Source organism: Hemiscyllium ocellatum (assembly GCF_020745735.1).
Source record: "Hemiscyllium ocellatum isolate sHemOce1 chromosome X unlocalized genomic scaffold, sHemOce1.pat.X.cur. SUPER_X_unloc_2, whole genome shotgun sequence".
Lineage (NCBI taxonomy): Eukaryota > Metazoa > Chordata > Chondrichthyes > Orectolobiformes > Hemiscylliidae > Hemiscyllium > Hemiscyllium ocellatum.
Window position 1 is genome coordinate 276953 of NW_026867592.1, and position 16661 is coordinate 293613.

At 43.8% G+C, this 16661-nt stretch overlaps 1 non-coding gene across 1 annotated transcript; it reads left to right on the top strand.

The window, feature by feature from the left end:
- The first annotated feature begins 13602 nt into the window (after window positions 1–13602).
- On the top strand, window positions 13603–13675 carry trnar-ucg (transfer RNA arginine (anticodon UCG)). The gene has a single exon. It is a non-coding gene; the product is annotated as a tRNA-Arg (tRNA).
- Window positions 13676–16661: the final 2986 nt, after the last annotated feature.

Genomic DNA, 16661 nt, shown 5'->3' on the forward strand with positions numbered 1-16661 from the left:
GAGACTGAGGCCTACAACTCGGAGCCCGCGTTTAAATAAGGGGAGAGAGAAAAAAAACCTTACCCAGGTAACCTAGCGCGCCTTCCGGGTCTGCTACCGCTTTTTTGAAGGAAAACTTTAAACTTTTAACTATTAAATAAACGACCAAACTTACCCACCAGCCGTCGCGAAGTCTTCCGAGAGACTGAGGCCTACAACTCGGAGCCCGCGTTTAAATAAGGGGAGAGAGAAAAAAAACCTTACCCAGGTAACCTAGCGCGCCTTCCGGGTCTGCTACCGCTTTTTTGAAGGAAAACTTTAAACTTTTAACTATTAAATAAACGACCAAACTTACCCACCAGCCGTCGCGAAGTCTTCCGAGAGACTGAGGCCTACAACTCGGAGCCCGCGTTTAAATAAGGGGAGAGAGAAAAAAAACCTTACCCAGGTAACCTAGCGCGCCTTCCGGGTCTGCTACCGCTTTTTTGAAGGAAAACTTTAAACTTTTAACTATTAAATAAACGACCAAACTTACCCACCAGCCGTCGCGAAGTCTTCCGAGAGACTGAGGCCTACAACTCGGAGCCCGCGTTTAAATAAGGGGAGAGAGAAAAAAAACCTTACCCAGGTAACCTAGCGCGCCTTCCGGGTCTGCTACCGCTTTTTTGAAGGAAAACTTTAAACTTTTAACTATTAAATAAACGACCAAACTTACCCACCAGCCGTCGCGAAGTCTTCCGAGAGACTGAGGCCTACAACTCGGAGCCCGCGTTTAAATAAGGGGAGAGAGAAAAAAAACCTTACCCAGGTAACCTAGCGCGCCTTCCGGGTCTGCTACCGCTTTTTTGAAGGAAAACTTTAAACTTTTAACTATTAAATAAACGACCAAACTTACCCACCAGCCGTCGCGAAGTCTTCCGAGAGACTGAGGCCTACAACTCGGAGCCCGCGTTTAAATAAGGGGAGAGAGAAAAAAAACCTTACCCAGGTAACCTAGCGCGCCTTCCGGGTCTGCTACCGCTTTTTTGAAGGAAAACTTTAAACTTTTAACTATTAAATAAACGACCAAACTTACCCACCAGCCGTCGCGAAGTCTTCCGAGAGACTGAGGCCTACAACTCGGAGCCCGCGTTTAAATAAGGGGAGAGAGAAAAAAAACCTTACCCAGGTAACCTAGCGCGCCTTCCGGGTCTGCTACCGCTTTTTTGAAGGAAAACTTTAAACTTTTAACTATTAAATAAACGACCAAACTTACCCACCAGCCGTCGCGAAGTCTTCCGAGAGACTGAGGCCTACAACTCGGAGCCCGCGTTTAAATAAGGGGAGAGAGAAAAAAAACCTTACCCAGGTAACCTAGCGCGCCTTCCGGGTCTGCTACCGCTTTTTTGAAGGAAAACTTTAAACTTTTAACTATTAAATAAACGACCAAACTTACCCACCAGCCGTCGCGAAGTCTTCCGAGAGACTGAGGCCTACAACTCGGAGCCCGCGTTTAAATAAGGGGAGAGAGAAAAAAAACCTTACCCAGGTAACCTAGCGCGCCTTCCGGGTCTGCTACCGCTTTTTTGAAGGAAAACTTTAAACTTTTAACTATTAAATAAACGACCAAACTTACCCACCAGCCGTCGCGAAGTCTTCCGAGAGACTGAGGCCTACAACTCGGAGCCCGCGTTTAAATAAGGGGAGAGAGAAAAAAAACCTTACCCAGGTAACCTAGCGCGCCTTCCGGGTCTGCTACCGCTTTTTTGAAGGAAAACTTTAAACTTTTAACTATTAAATAAACGACCAAACTTACCCACCAGCCGTCGCGAAGTCTTCCGAGAGACTGAGGCCTACAACTCGGAGCCCGCGTTTAAATAAGGGGAGAGAGAAAAAAAACCTTACCCAGGTAACCTAGCGCGCCTTCCGGGTCTGCTACCGCTTTTTTGAAGGAAAACTTTAAACTTTTAACTATTAAATAAACGACCAAACTTACCCACCAGCCGTCGCGAAGTCTTCCGAGAGACTGAGGCCTACAACTCGGAGCCCGCGTTTAAATAAGGGGAGAGAGAAAAAAAACCTTACCCAGGTAACCTAGCGCGCCTTCCGGGTCTGCTACCGCTTTTTTGAAGGAAAACTTTAAACTTTTAACTATTAAATAAACGACCAAACTTACCCACCAGCCGTCGCGAAGTCTTCCGAGAGACTGAGGCCTACAACTCGGAGCCCGCGTTTAAATAAGGGGAGAGAGAAAAAAAACCTTACCCAGGTAACCTAGCGCGCCTTCCGGGTCTGCTACCGCTTTTTTGAAGGAAAACTTTAAACTTTTAACTATTAAATAAACGACCAAACTTACCCACCAGCCGTCGCGAAGTCTTCCGAGAGACTGAGGCCTACAACTCGGAGCCCGCGTTTAAATAAGGGGAGAGAGAAAAAAAACCTTACCCAGGTAACCTAGCGCGCCTTCCGGGTCTGCTACCGCTTTTTTGAAGGAAAACTTTAAACTTTTAACTATTAAATAAACGACCAAACTTACCCACCAGCCGTCGCGAAGTCTTCCGAGAGACTGAGGCCTACAACTCGGAGCCCGCGTTTAAATAAGGGGAGAGAGAAAAAAACCTTACCCAGGTAACCTAGCGCGCCTTCCGGGTCTGCTACCGCTTTTTTGAAGGAAAACTTTAAACTTTTAACTATTAAATAAACGACCAAACTTACCCACCAGCCGTCGCGAAGTCTTCCGAGAGACTGAGGCCTACAACTCGGAGCCCGCGTTTAAATAAGGGGAGAGAGAAAAAAAACCTTACCCAGGTAACCTAGCGCGCCTTCCGGGTCTGCTACCGCTTTTTTGAAGGAAAACTTTAAACTTTTAACTATTAAATAAACGACCAAACTTACCCACCAGCCGTCGCGAAGTCTTCCGAGAGACTGAGGCCTACAGCTTCTTCATTGTCCACTACATATCCAATAATGGTGTCATTTGCAAACTTACTAACTATACCTCTTATGCTCGCATCCAAATCACTTATATCAATGATTAAAATTACTGGACCCAGCACCGATCCTTGTGGCACTCCACTGGTCACAGGCCTCCAGTCTGAAAAACATCCCTCCACCACCATCATCTGTCTTCTACCTTTGAGCCAGTTCTGTATCCACATGGTTAGTTCTGCCTCTATTCTGTGAGATCTCACCTTGCTAACCAATCTCCCTTGGGGAACCTTGTTGAACGACTTACTGAATTCCATATAGATCACATCCACTGCTCTCGTCTCCAAAATCCTCTTGGTAACTTCTTCAAAAAACTCAATCAAGTTTGTGAGACATGATTTCCCACGCTTAAAGCCATGTTGAAGATCCCGAGTCAGTCCTTACCTTTCCAAGTGCATGTACATCCTGTAACTCATAATTCCCTCCAAAGTCCTTCCCACCACCAACGTCACGCTCACTGTTCTATAGTTCCCTGACTTGTCCTTACCATTTCATAAACAGTGGATCCACGTCAGACAACCTCCAATCTTCCAGCACCTCACCTGTGACTATTAATTACACAAATTCCTCAGCAAGAGGACCAGCAATCACTTCACTAGGGTCCCACAGAGTTCGAACCTACACATGATCAGGTCCTGGGGATTTATCCACATTTATGTGTTTCAAGCTCAATTATAAAGAACGAGAAGCAGGCATTTTTGCGAATGGAGTTTTGTCTTCTATTCAATGACGTTGTGGTTGAACTGATAATCCTCACCTCTGCTATTCAGCCTTTTCCCAATCAGCACTGATTCCATTACCGATTCAAACTCTGCCAGTTACCCTTGAAAGTATGCAATGGCCCAACCTCGGTGCCCTGTGGTAAAGAATTCTACAGATTCACTTCATTTTGGGAGAAGAATTTCTCTTCTGCCTCAAACCTGTGACCTCTAAGCCAGAGATTACACTCCCTGGTTCTAGACTCTTCCAAAAGTGGAAACAACATTTCTGCTATTAACGCGCTATGTTTCCTGAAATTTCAGAATGTCACCACTGAATAATCTATGTTGCAATTGGTACAAGCTCAAACTACTCAATCTCTATTCTCAAGACAGTCCCTCCATCCTCAAGATCAGTCTGCTGAACCTCATGTGGATTGTCGCAGATTCCAGAGTATCTTTCCTTTAATACGAGTCCCACAATAGTTGACAGTATTCAGCTGTGATATGACGAGAGCTTCTTTTAAGTTTTAACAAAACTTACAGTCATACAGTTATACAGCACAGAGGTAGATCCTTCGTTCCAACTCATCTGTGGTGAACTGAAATCCCAATTTGACCGAGTATCATATGGCAAACAGGTGACCCATATTTCTCTAAATGTTTCCTTCTCGTACACACATTCAGCTGCCTTTTAAATTTTAAAGTTATACTCGCCTCCACCACTTCATTTAGCAGATTTTTCTGTGTATATACCACCATCTATGTGAAAACGTTACCCTTCGGGACCTTTTCCAACATTTCTCCTCTCGCCATAATCCTCTGTCTTATAGTTTTGGACTCCCCAACACTCTGAAAAAGACCTTGGTTATTCATCATAACAATGCCCCTCATGATTTCCGGATCTTGTTCAGGCCAACCTTCAGCCCCCTTTCCTCGTGCTGCAGGGAAAAGAAACGCCCCAGCCTATTCAGGGTCACCTTATAGATTAAATGCTGAGAGTTTGTTTCTGGAAATGCACTGCGAGTCAGGCAGCATCCGAGGAGCAGGAAATTCGACGTTTCGGGCAAAAGCCCATCCTCAGGAATGGAGGCAGGGAGCCTCCAGGTGGGTAAGTGGTGCTCAGTCCATGGAATGATCATCCATGGTCTTGTTGAACAGCGGAGCAGGCTCGTAGGGTCAGATGGCTGAATACTTCTCACATTTCTTACGTTGTGGTATTGTTATGTTTTTACAGACCTCCAATCCAAAAGGCAACACTCCACGACCACTAAATAAAAATCAAAAGAACTGCAGATGTCGTGTATCTGAAACAAAAACCGGAAACTGTGGAAAAACTCAGAGGCTCTGGCAGTATCTGTGGAGAGAAAACTCAACTCTCCATGGTTTCCTGGTTTTCCTTTGGAGCCTTCTTAAGTAACGCCACCACATTAGCCCATCTCCGGTCTTCCAGCACCTCATCCATGATTATCAATGATACAAACACCTCAGCAAGGGGCTCCGGAATCTCCACCTAATCTTCCCACTAAGTTCTGGGAATCACCTGATCAGATCTCAGGGATTTCAGGGATTTATCTCTGTTTTTTGGCTTCGAGACATACAGCGCCTCCTCTACTCTGAGATGAACTCTTTTTAAGGCAATACTATGTATTTCCCAATTTCCTTAGTTTCCATGCACCTATTAATGCAAAATATTTGTTCAGTGTCTCATCCATCTCTTGTGGTCTCACACATAGGCAGCTATGGTGGTCTTTAAGCGGCTGTATTCTCTCCTTGATTATTTTCTACCCTTTCTGTATTAATGGAATCGTTTGGGATTTTCTTTAACATTATTTGTCAAAGTTACGTCATGCCCATTTTTTACCTTCACGATTTCCGACTGCCCTTTTTTCCTTTTCCGGATTCACTCGATCCCACCTGCCTACATCTGATATATCTCTCCTATTTCTTGACCAGTGTCTCAATTTCTCCTGTCATTCTGCTTTCCCTGCACCGACGAAGTTTACCCTTCACACAAACAGGAACATACCATCACTGAACTCTCATGATCTCATGCTTAAATGCTTCACATTTCCCAACCGTACCTTCTCCTGTGCATAGCCCGCCATCCCTAAATCAACCAGATTTTCAAAGTTCCTGTGAGATGCCATCAAACCTGGCCTCACTCCAATTTGGAACATTCATTTTTTTAATCAATTCTACTATTTTTCATAACGGCTTTCAAACTAATAGAATTATGATTACTTGCTCCGAAGTCTGCCCCCCAGGACATCTCAGTCACTTGCCCTGCTCAGTTTCGGAACAGAAGTTCAAGTATTGCACAGCCTCTAGTCGGTGCTTCCATATATTGAATACGAAATCTTCCTTGAATATACCTAACCAATTACGCCCCATCCAAGACCTTAACACTATGACAGTCCCAAAAATTGGAAAGTCAAAAATAACTGACCATAATCCGATTGTTCTTACATATAGCTGAGATCTCCTTACATATTCACTTGCGAAAGTCCAGTTGACTATTGGGAGGACTATATTACACTTCCAGTAAGGTGATCACCCCATTTCTCAAAATTAGGTTCCATCTATGTAACGTCACTGGGCAGTCTCCCAGAATTTCCTCGCAGCATCCAGCCAAACTGTGCTTCTGAAGCAGTACCACTCCTCCTCCACTCTTGTTTTCCCCCTCACCCTGTCTATCCTTTATATAGCATCTACACTCCTGAAGATTAAGCGGCCAGTCCTGTTCATCCCTGAGCCACATTTCTGTAATGGTTAAGATACCCCCATCCCAAATTCCCATCCATGCCCTATGTTCACCTGCCCCGTCTGTCAGGCCTCTTGCACTCAAGTAAATGCTGCTTTGCAGTCTTACCTCATTTATGCCAAACTGTTGCCTGTCTTGACTCTTCGAATGGTTCACCGTGTCTATTTTACCATCCTCAACCTTTTCCTTTTTCTCACTATTGCATTGAGTCTCACCATCTCCCTTACCAGCTTGAAGCCTTCAGGGTATCACGAGAAAGTTTTCCCGTAACAGTGTTGGTCCCTTTCCAATTCAAGTGAAACCTGTCCCTCTTAAAGATGTCATTTCTGTTGATGAAGAGATCTCAATGATCGGGAAATGTGAATCCTAGCCCTTGCAACAGCTCCTCAGCCGCGCATTTATCTGCTCGTTTTTTTTATTATTCCAACTCTCAATATTCCATTAGTTTTTAAACAAAGCCCAACATTATGTTTGCCTTTGTTGCAGTTAAAATTAAAAGCTGGCATTTCGTCATTCTGTGATGAGGATTCCCAAATCTGTTCGTAGATTTCAGAATTCAATCTTTATGTAAATAATATTCAGTTGCTCTACCTTTCCTGCTAAAATTCATAACTTCATTTTTATGTCATTTCTGATTTATTTCACCCCATTATATTAATATGCAAAGTTTCTTGTTCCCTCTCATTTCCAATCTATCACCCTCTGCAAACTGTTTTGCTTCATACCCACCACTTACCTCCTCTACAATTTTCGTGTCATTTGCCAACTTGTCTGCAGTACATTCACTTCCCTCATCTAAGTCGTTAAAATACTTTGTTAATATTTGTGTCCCCTGAAACGGATTTATGTGGTATCCACCAGCTACAGATTGACATCCTGTAATGTTAAATGTGGAATCAAACACTCTTACGCTTGTGATTTCCACAATCTTCTCCCCGTGGCAACACAATACCTCAGAAACCACAGGCTGTTATCTTGTTAAATAAGCTTACGTGTGGTACCTTATTAAATGTCTTCAGAAAACAAAAAAAATCACAAATTCCTCCTTATTCTCAAAGAATTCTAACACATTTATCAAGCAAGATTTCCCTTTTGTAAATCCATTCTCAGTCCTCTTGATCATGTCATGTACTTTTAAATGCTCTGGTGTGACGTGCTTTATTATAGACGACATAATTTTTCCAATAAATGATGTTAATTATCCAATAATGGCCTCAGTCAGACTTTTTTGTGTCCTTACTTTTTTTGAGTGAAGATGTTACCTTGTCACTTTGCCAATGTCGTCATACTTTCCTGAAACCTAATGATTATTGGAAAGTTACAACTAGTGCATCCAACACATTTTTTTTCTTACTTATTTTTCTATCTTGGATTGCACCTCATTAGTTCCAATGCTTTTTGCGGTAAATACTCCTGTAAATTTCTCTGACGTTTTCTTTGTAGTGAAAGTCATTGTATTGCATTGCTCACCGTTTCTTTTGCCATTCATTATTTCTTAATTATAGAATGTTCATTGCTTGCTACTTTCACGGCAGATGCTGACTATTTATTCATCTTTTCTGTCATTGCGTGGTTCCCAGTCAGGAATTCCCAGCTTCATTCAATATGGGCCTATATTCACGTTGGTTTTTCTCTTCAGTTCTTTCTATTTAAGAATACTCTTGCCGTCCACTTTAATATCAGCCGTGGTTTCACTTTCGATGTTTACCTTCTCCCGCCTTATTAATCTTTACATAGAACATAGAACATTACAGCGCAGTACAGGCCCTTCGGCCCTACATGTTGCGCCGCCCTGTCATACTAATCTGAAGCCCATCCCACCTACACTATTCCATGCGCGTCCATTTGCCTGTCCAATTTGCAGGCTTATTGATATTTCTATAAACATTCCGAATGTCCTGCTCACCGAAAATATTTCCCACTTTTTATGTTTTCCTTTTAATTCAATTTGTTGCTATTTGCAACTCTTCTACATAAACATAATGCACTCGTCCCCTTCCTAGATTTCTTCCTTCTCACTTGAATTATATCATTACTGTGAGCGTTGAACTGTTTCTCTGAATGGATTGCCATTGTTCTTCACATTGTTCCCGTTTCCTGGTCCATCCCAGCAAACTCTGCCCTCATCCGTTTACAATTACACTTATATAAGCTGAGCACATTTGTTTCGGATGTAAGATTCTCCCTCTCCAAATGAATGCTCAAACCTTGCTGTTCCGAGGCAATCTTTCAGTCTGTCACCATTCATAAAATCTGACTCATTGCACATTACCAGATTCAGTACATCAAGATTTCAGGTTGAACCACGATATACTGTTTCAGGGATCTGTATGAATTCTTCTTTGTGACTACCTTTGTTGATAGAGTCATAGAAATGTATAGCACAGAAACAGACACTTCGGTCCAACTCGCCCATGCCAATCAGATACCCCAACCTAATCTCGTCCCACCTGCCAGTACCTGGCCCATCCCCCTCCAAACTCTTCCTATTCATATGCCTATCCAGGTGTCCTTAAAATATTGCAATTGTAACCAGCCGACACCACTTCCTCTGGCAGCTCATTCCATGCACGTATCACCCTCTGCATGAAAACAGTTCCCCCTTAGGTCTCCTTTATAACTTTCCCCTCTCACCATAAACTTATGCCTTCTAGTTCTGGACTCCCCCACTCCGGAGAAAAGACTTTATTTATCCTATCCATACCCCTCATGATTTTAGAAACCTCGATAAGGTCACCCCTCAGCCTCCGATGCTCCAAGGGAAACAGCCCCAGCCTATTCAACCTCTCAAATCCTCCAACCCTGGCAGCATCCTTATAAAACTTTCCTTACCCCTTTCAAGTTTCACATCATCATTCTGATAGAAAGGAGACCAGAGTTGCACGCAATATTCCAAACGTGGCCTAACCAATTTTCTGTACAGCCGCAATATGACCTGCCAATTCCTGTACTCAAAACTCTGACCAATAAAGGAAAGCATACCAAGCGCCTTCTTCGCTCTCCTGTTTTCCTGCGACTCCACCTTCAAAAGGAGCTATGAACCTGCACTCCAAGGTCTCCTTGTTCAGCAACACTCACTATGACCTTACCATTAAGTGTAAAAGTCTTTTTGTCTGTCTGTCAATTGATGTGAAGATTAATTTGCCAGTGATTAATACAATGCCTTTCTTTTCATGCTTCATCATCTTCTGATCTCTGTCATGCTTTCTTATAATTTCGTGATTCTAGAATTTATTCCAGCAACGTTGTCTTTCCCATGGTATTTCTGACCTTCACCTGCGTGGATTCTATATCGACTAATGACAAAGCCTATGGCTCAGTAATACTTAAACATGCCTGGTTTACGTCATGTCTTTCAAAAACATTTAATACCACTTTGTGCAATGGTTGTGACGTGACTAAGAAAACCAGCAATTAATCTCAATTGTACCAGCAGTGTATCACAACAGACCTGAATGTGTTGATCGGAGAAGCGACTCTCAGTCTGCACTTCCATCTGCTGGAGAAGCACTGACATTACACTGATGGTGAAAATGTCAACAATACGTGTCTGATATCAATCTATTGAGAAAGCAATTGCACGCTTATTCCAGCTCATCACCTTAAGCTGGCAGCTGTAGCATTATGCAACAACTCATTGAAAGTGGATAAGACAAATTAGCATCAAATCATGGTCAAATTTTGAGAGAAATGTCTCCATTCCTTGACGTGTAGGTTTGTTCTTCTCTCTTAACGATACCAACTCTGACAATTTGGCGTCTTTATGGGCCGAGTGAAAAAAAAACAAGGGTAAAAAGAACATAAGTGGGTGTCACATGCACACCTCCAAACCGCAGAAGTGATGTTGGGAATGGCAGTAAACAGGAAATCTGAGGTGCATGTGATGAGGGAATTTTGGTGATCATGCATGATATTAACTGCACATCGACTGGACTAACCAATTAAGTAACAATGGTGGAGAGGATGAATTTCTGGATTGTATGTGGGATGGTTTCCTTGACCAATATGTGCAGAAACCAACTAGAAAGCAGGCCATCTTACGCTGGATGCTGTGTAATGAGAAGTTCATCATTGCTAATCTAACTGTAGCAGATCCCTTGGGTACAAGCAACCATGACACGCTAGAACATTTTAATCGAAATGGAGAGTGAGACCGTTGATATGGAGACTCGGGTGCTGAATCTTTAATTTTTCAGTTAAAGGGTTGGCGATTTACGGGGTATCTTATAGAAATGTAAACGACCATGACAGGCATGAACTCAGTAGGTTCCCAGCGTTGGGTAATCCATAAGACTATCAGACCATAAGACATAGGAGTGGAAGTAAGGCCATTCGGCCCATCGAGTCCACTCGGCCATTCAATCATGGCTGATGGGCATTTCAACTCCACTTACCAGCATTCTCCCCGTAGCCCTTAATTCCTTGTGACATCAAGAATTTATCAATCTCTGCCTTGAAGACATTTAGCGTCCCGGCCTCCACGGCACTCCGTGGCAATGAATTCCACAGGCCCACCACTCTCTAGCTGAAGAAATGTCTCCGCATTTCTGTTCTGAATTGACCCCCTCTAATTCTAAAGCTGTGTCCACGGGTCCTAGTCTCAGGTAAGGATGGAAATAATATAAGGGAACCTGAGGGCCAACAGTTACACACTAAGACTGTTCAGCAAATGGAATGAGCTGCCAGTGGGATTGGTGAGGAGAAACATTAACAATATTTAAAAGGTATTTGGACAAATACATGCACAGGAATGATTCAGAAAGATAATGGGCCAAGTGCAGGGAAATAAGATTATCGTGGAAGGATAATTTGGTTGGCATGGATCAGTTTAGGCCGAAGCCCTGTCTCTGTGATGTGCAACTCTCACACTCTCGGACACAAATCAGATACCAGAAATGTTGGAGAATGCAAATTTTACTGAGTGGGGGAACTGAGGCTGATCAACATTAGTAAAGAAATGTTGCTTTGATAATTGCAGGGATGGACGGTGGATCAACCCCCAGGGCCTAATAATCTACATCCAAGCGTACTTCACAAAGTGGTTCCAGCAATAGAGAATACATTCACTGTCAGGATTGTATACGTTCCGATACAGACCCTGCAGACTGGAGAGCAGCTGATATCACTCGAATATTCAAAAATGGAGACATTATCTTTGTTTTCCCTATAATCCTGTAATATCCCGCCGTAGTTCCTGAGCCTCTCTTCGGACGGAGTGTGTCCCCATGATGCATCGTACAATAAACTGATTAATACTCAAGGTCTGCCTGCAGTGATTTTCTACAGCAGCGCGTGTGTTTAATTTTGTAACAGCACATACATTTCTGTGTCTATTGCTATGAAAGCACATCATATTGCCTTGAAACCACTTTGGTTGTCAGACGTCACCAACATGCTCTCGTCGTTGGAAGATGCTCAATGTATTTCAGATAATGTGCTTTCATTCAATGAAGCTTTCCAGCTTGATGAAGAGATGGTATACTAGCCTTCATTGTGAGAGGTTGAGTCCAGGAGCAGGGATGTGTTGTCGCCTTGGTGAGGCCACACCTCCAATATTGTATGCCGTTTTGGTCTCCTTTTCTGAGGAATGTATTATCTATCCTGTCTAGACCTGTTAAGATTTTATAAGTCTCTATGAGATTCCTTCCTCATCCGTCTGAACTCGGGAGGAAACAATCCTAACGCAGTTAATCTCTCCTCATACGTCAGCCCCACCATCCCCGGAACCAGCCTGGTAACCCTTCACTGCACTCCCTCAAGAGCAAGACCATATTATTCTTCATCATTCTTGAAGCAGATCCTTTGCCTGACTGTAGAAAATCTCACCATGCAGAAAGTAAATTCACAAGTCACATGCATCCATTCCGCACTCATGCCCGGGCACACTTGTTTGATAATTTAGGGACTCTGCATTTGAGAGGACGCAGAATGTGCGAATTTGTAACGTCACCTCCAAATCTCAGCATAGCAACTGGGATACTCTCGTCCACATCTCAATTACACCCAACATGTCTTTCACTCCTCCCTCTTCATCTTCCAGGGCTGTATAATTCCTTGCAAGCGCATCTGTGCCTCTCGGTTGTCCAGACTGAAATAAAGAGTATTGTTGTGACAAGATCTGCTGTTGGAATTGCTGAGGGAACTCAGCAGGAGCGGCAGTGCCTGAGGGAGGAAACGGAATTCTCATAAAGTTCCGTAGAAATTCTGAAACGGAGTCTCTGATTCTCTCTCCACAGATGCGGCCAGACCGGATGATTTTTTGTTTTCCTGCAGTTTCTGCTTTTGCTTTTAGCTGAATGTCTATTCCATTGACCGGAATGATACACCCAGACACACCATGTACCGATATTTATATCTTTCAAAAACTGAGGCAATTGAATTCAAACAAATGCAGAACGATGCTCTTCCCTCAGCTCCACAGACAGACGAACACGGGAAAGCAGCGGCGTGACATGGTTCTTTCGGTATAGCTGAGTGATTGCACTTATAAACAGGCAATCCCGTTTCTTATTGCGGTGTCGAATCCTGCTGCCGGTGGCTGAAAGCACAGCAAGATGGAGTTTGTTTCGCATCTCTGTGTTTGGGATTCCAATCCCGGCGGGAAAACACTTCTTCCAGGTCAGAAGTGGCGTCAATCTCCCATGCACTCCCTGAACAGCTCGGATTCACCCGTGCACCCTGATGAAGGGCTTATGCCCGAAACGTCGAATTTCCTATTCCTTGGATGCTGCCTGACCTGCTGTGCTTTAACCAGCAACACATTTTCAGCTGTGATCTCCAGCATCTGCAGACCTCATTTTTCACCCGTGCATTGCCAGTTTTGTGCGAATTGGTGTGTTTCCAGATTCCTGACTAGAGTTTTCTCGCTGAATTTGGTCAAAGCTTTGACTGGAATAGACCATGATTCAATGTATGAAAGTACATTTCACTGGGGTGGAACCTAAACCCGCAAAGTGACTGTGAATAAAACAATGGAAACTCTCAACACAGGAATAAGAGACACTGAAGCAGACACATGAGGACAAATATCTTTTCTCTGTCAGTGAAAGGCGCTGCTTCACAAAGGGGAGACTTCGAGGTGAAGCAGTGACGGTGATAATTTCTGCTGATTATTCACCCGATGAAGGCCGTTTCTGACCGAAGTCCGTGTTTAAATTACATACTGACAACCTGTCAGCGCTACCCCAGCGATTGGGGCCAGTAGCGTAATGGATAACGCGTCTGACTTCGGATCAGAAGATTGTCGGTTCGAGTCCTACCTGGCTCGGGTCCGTGACGCTCTTTATTGCACATGCTTCCTGTTGCATTGCCATTTCTGAGTTGTTTGGAGATGCTGGGTTTGGATTCGTGCGTTTGTGAATTTGAAAGTTGCATTTCAGCCCGTTGCAGCTCATTCTCACACCGGTGTATGTCAGCTCCTGATTTGACACTATGTGAGCAGCTGCTGGGATGAGAACCGCGTGTTCCATAGCCCTTAATTCCTTCTGACATCAAGAATTTATCAATCTCTGCCTTGAAGACATTTAGCGTCCCGGCCTCCGCTGCACTCTGTGACAATGAATTCCACAGGCCCACCACTCTCTGGCTGAAGAAATGTCGCCGCATTTCTATTCTGAATTGACCCTCTCTAATTCTAAGGCTGCGTCCACAGGTCCTAGTCTCAGGACTACAAGGAGTCAGTCTCATGTTTGGATGGAAATGATATAAGGAAATGGAGTACTGGGCTAATGGTCGGATACTTGGTAGTGTGGATGAGCAGTGGGATCTTGGTGTCCATGTACACAGATCTCTGAAAATTGCCACCCAGGTAAATAGTGCTGTGAAGAGGCATATGGTGTACTGGCTTTTATTGGTAGAGGAATTGAGTTCCGGAGTCCTGAGGTCATGTTGCAGTTGTATAAGACTCTGGTGCAGCCGCATCTGGAGTATTGTGTGCAGTTTTGGTCGCCGTACTATAGGAAGGATGTGAAGGCACTGGAACGGGTGCAGAAGAGGTTTACCAGGATGTTGCCTGGTATGGTAGCAAGATCGTATGAGGAAAGATTGAGGCACTTGGGGATGATTTCATTGGAGAAAAGAAGGTTTAGGGGTGACTTGATAGAGGTGTGCAAGATGATTAGGGGTTTAGATAGGGTTGACCATAAGAACCTTTTTCCACGTATGGAGTCAGATATTACGAGGGGGCATAGATTTAAATTAATGGTGGTAACTATAGGACTGATGTTAGGAGTAGATTCTTTACTCAGCGAGTCATGAGTTGATGGAATGCCCTGCCAGTAGCAGTGGTGGTCTCTCCCACTTTATGGGCATTTAAACGGGCATTGGATAAGCATATGGAGGATAGTGGGCTAGTGTAGGTTAGGTGGGCTTGGATCGGCGCAACACCGAGGGCCGAAGGGCCTTTACTGTGCTGTATTTTTCTATGTTCTACGTTCTATGAAACCTGAGGACCAACTTTTATACACTAAGACCGATAAGCATATAGAATGAGCTGCCAGCGGAAGTGGTTGAGGGAGAAACATTAACAATATTTAAAAGGTATTTGGACAAATACATGCACAGGAATTGTTCAGAAGGATAATGGGCCAAGTGCAGGGAAATAAGATTATCGTGGAAGGATAATTTGGTTGGTATGGATCAGTTTGAGCCAAAGCCCTGTCTCTGTGATGTGCAACTCTCACACTCTCGGACACAAATCAGATACCAGAAATGTTGGAGAATGCAAATTTTACTGAGTGGGGGAACTGAGGCTGATCAATATTAGTGAAGAAATGTTGCTTTGATAATTGCGGGGATGGACGGTGGATCAACCCACAGGGCCTGATAATCTACATCCAAGCGTACTTCACAAAGTGGTTCCAGCAATAGATAATGCATTCACTGCCAGGATTGTCTACATTCCGATACAGTCCCTGCAGACTGGAGAGCAGCTGATATCACTCGAATATTAAAAAATGGAGACATTGACTTTGTTTTCTCTATAATCCTGAAATTTCCTTCGGTAGTACCGAGTTCTACTGAGACTCTCTTCGGGCGGAGTGTGTCCCCATGATGCATCGTACAATAAACTGATTAATACTCAAGGTCTGCCTGCAGTGATTTTCTACAGCAGCGCGGGTGTTTAATTATGTAACTGCATATACATTTCTGTGTCTATTGCCATGTAAGCACATCATATTGCCATGAAACCACTTTGGGTGTCAGAGATCACCGGCATGCTCTCGTCGTTGGAAGATGCTCACGTGTATTTCAGATAATGTGCTTTCCATGCAATGCAGCTTTTCTGCTTGATGAAGAGATGGTATACTAGCCTTCATTGTGAGAGGTTGAGTGCAGGAGCAGGGATGTGTTGTCGCCTTGGTGAGGCCACACCTCCAATATCGTATGCCGTTTTGGTCTCCTTTTCTGAGGAATGTATTATCTATCCTGTCTAGACCTGTTAAGATTTTATAAGTCTCTATGAGATTCCTTCCTCGTCCGCCTGAACTCGGGAGGAAACAATCCTAACGCAGTTAATCTCTCCTCATACGTCAGCCCCACCATCCCCGGAACCAGCCTGGTAACCCTTCACTGCACTCCCTCAAGAGCAAGACCATATTATTCTTCATCATTCTTGAAGCAGATCCTTTGCCTGACTGTAGAAAATCTCAACATGCAGAAAGTAAATTCACAAGTCACATGCATCCATTCCGCACTCATGCCCAGGCACACTTGTTTGATAATTTAGGGACTCTGCATTTGAGAGGACGCAGAATGTGCGAATTTGTAACGTCACCTCCAAATCTCAGCATAGCAACTGGGATACTCTCGTCCACATCTCAATTACACCCAACATGTCTTTCACTCCTCCCTCTTCATCTTCCAGGGCTGTATAATTCCTTGCAAGCACATCTGTGCCTCTCGGTTGTCCAGACTGAAATAAAGAGTATTGTTGTGACAAGATCTGCTGTTGGAATTGCTGAGGGAACTCAGCAGGAGCGGCAGTGCCAGAGGGAGGAAACGGAATTCTCATAAAGTTCCGTAGAAATTCTGAAACGGAGTCTCTGATTCTCTCTCCACAGATGCTGCCAGACCGGATGATTTTTTGTTTTCCTGCAGTTTCTGCTTTTGCTTTTAGCTGAATGTCTGTTCAATTGACCGGAATGATACACCCAGACACACCATGTACCGATATTTATATCTTTCAAAAACTGAGGCAATTGAATTCAAACAAATGCAGAACGATGCTCTTCCCTCAGCTCCACAGACAGAGG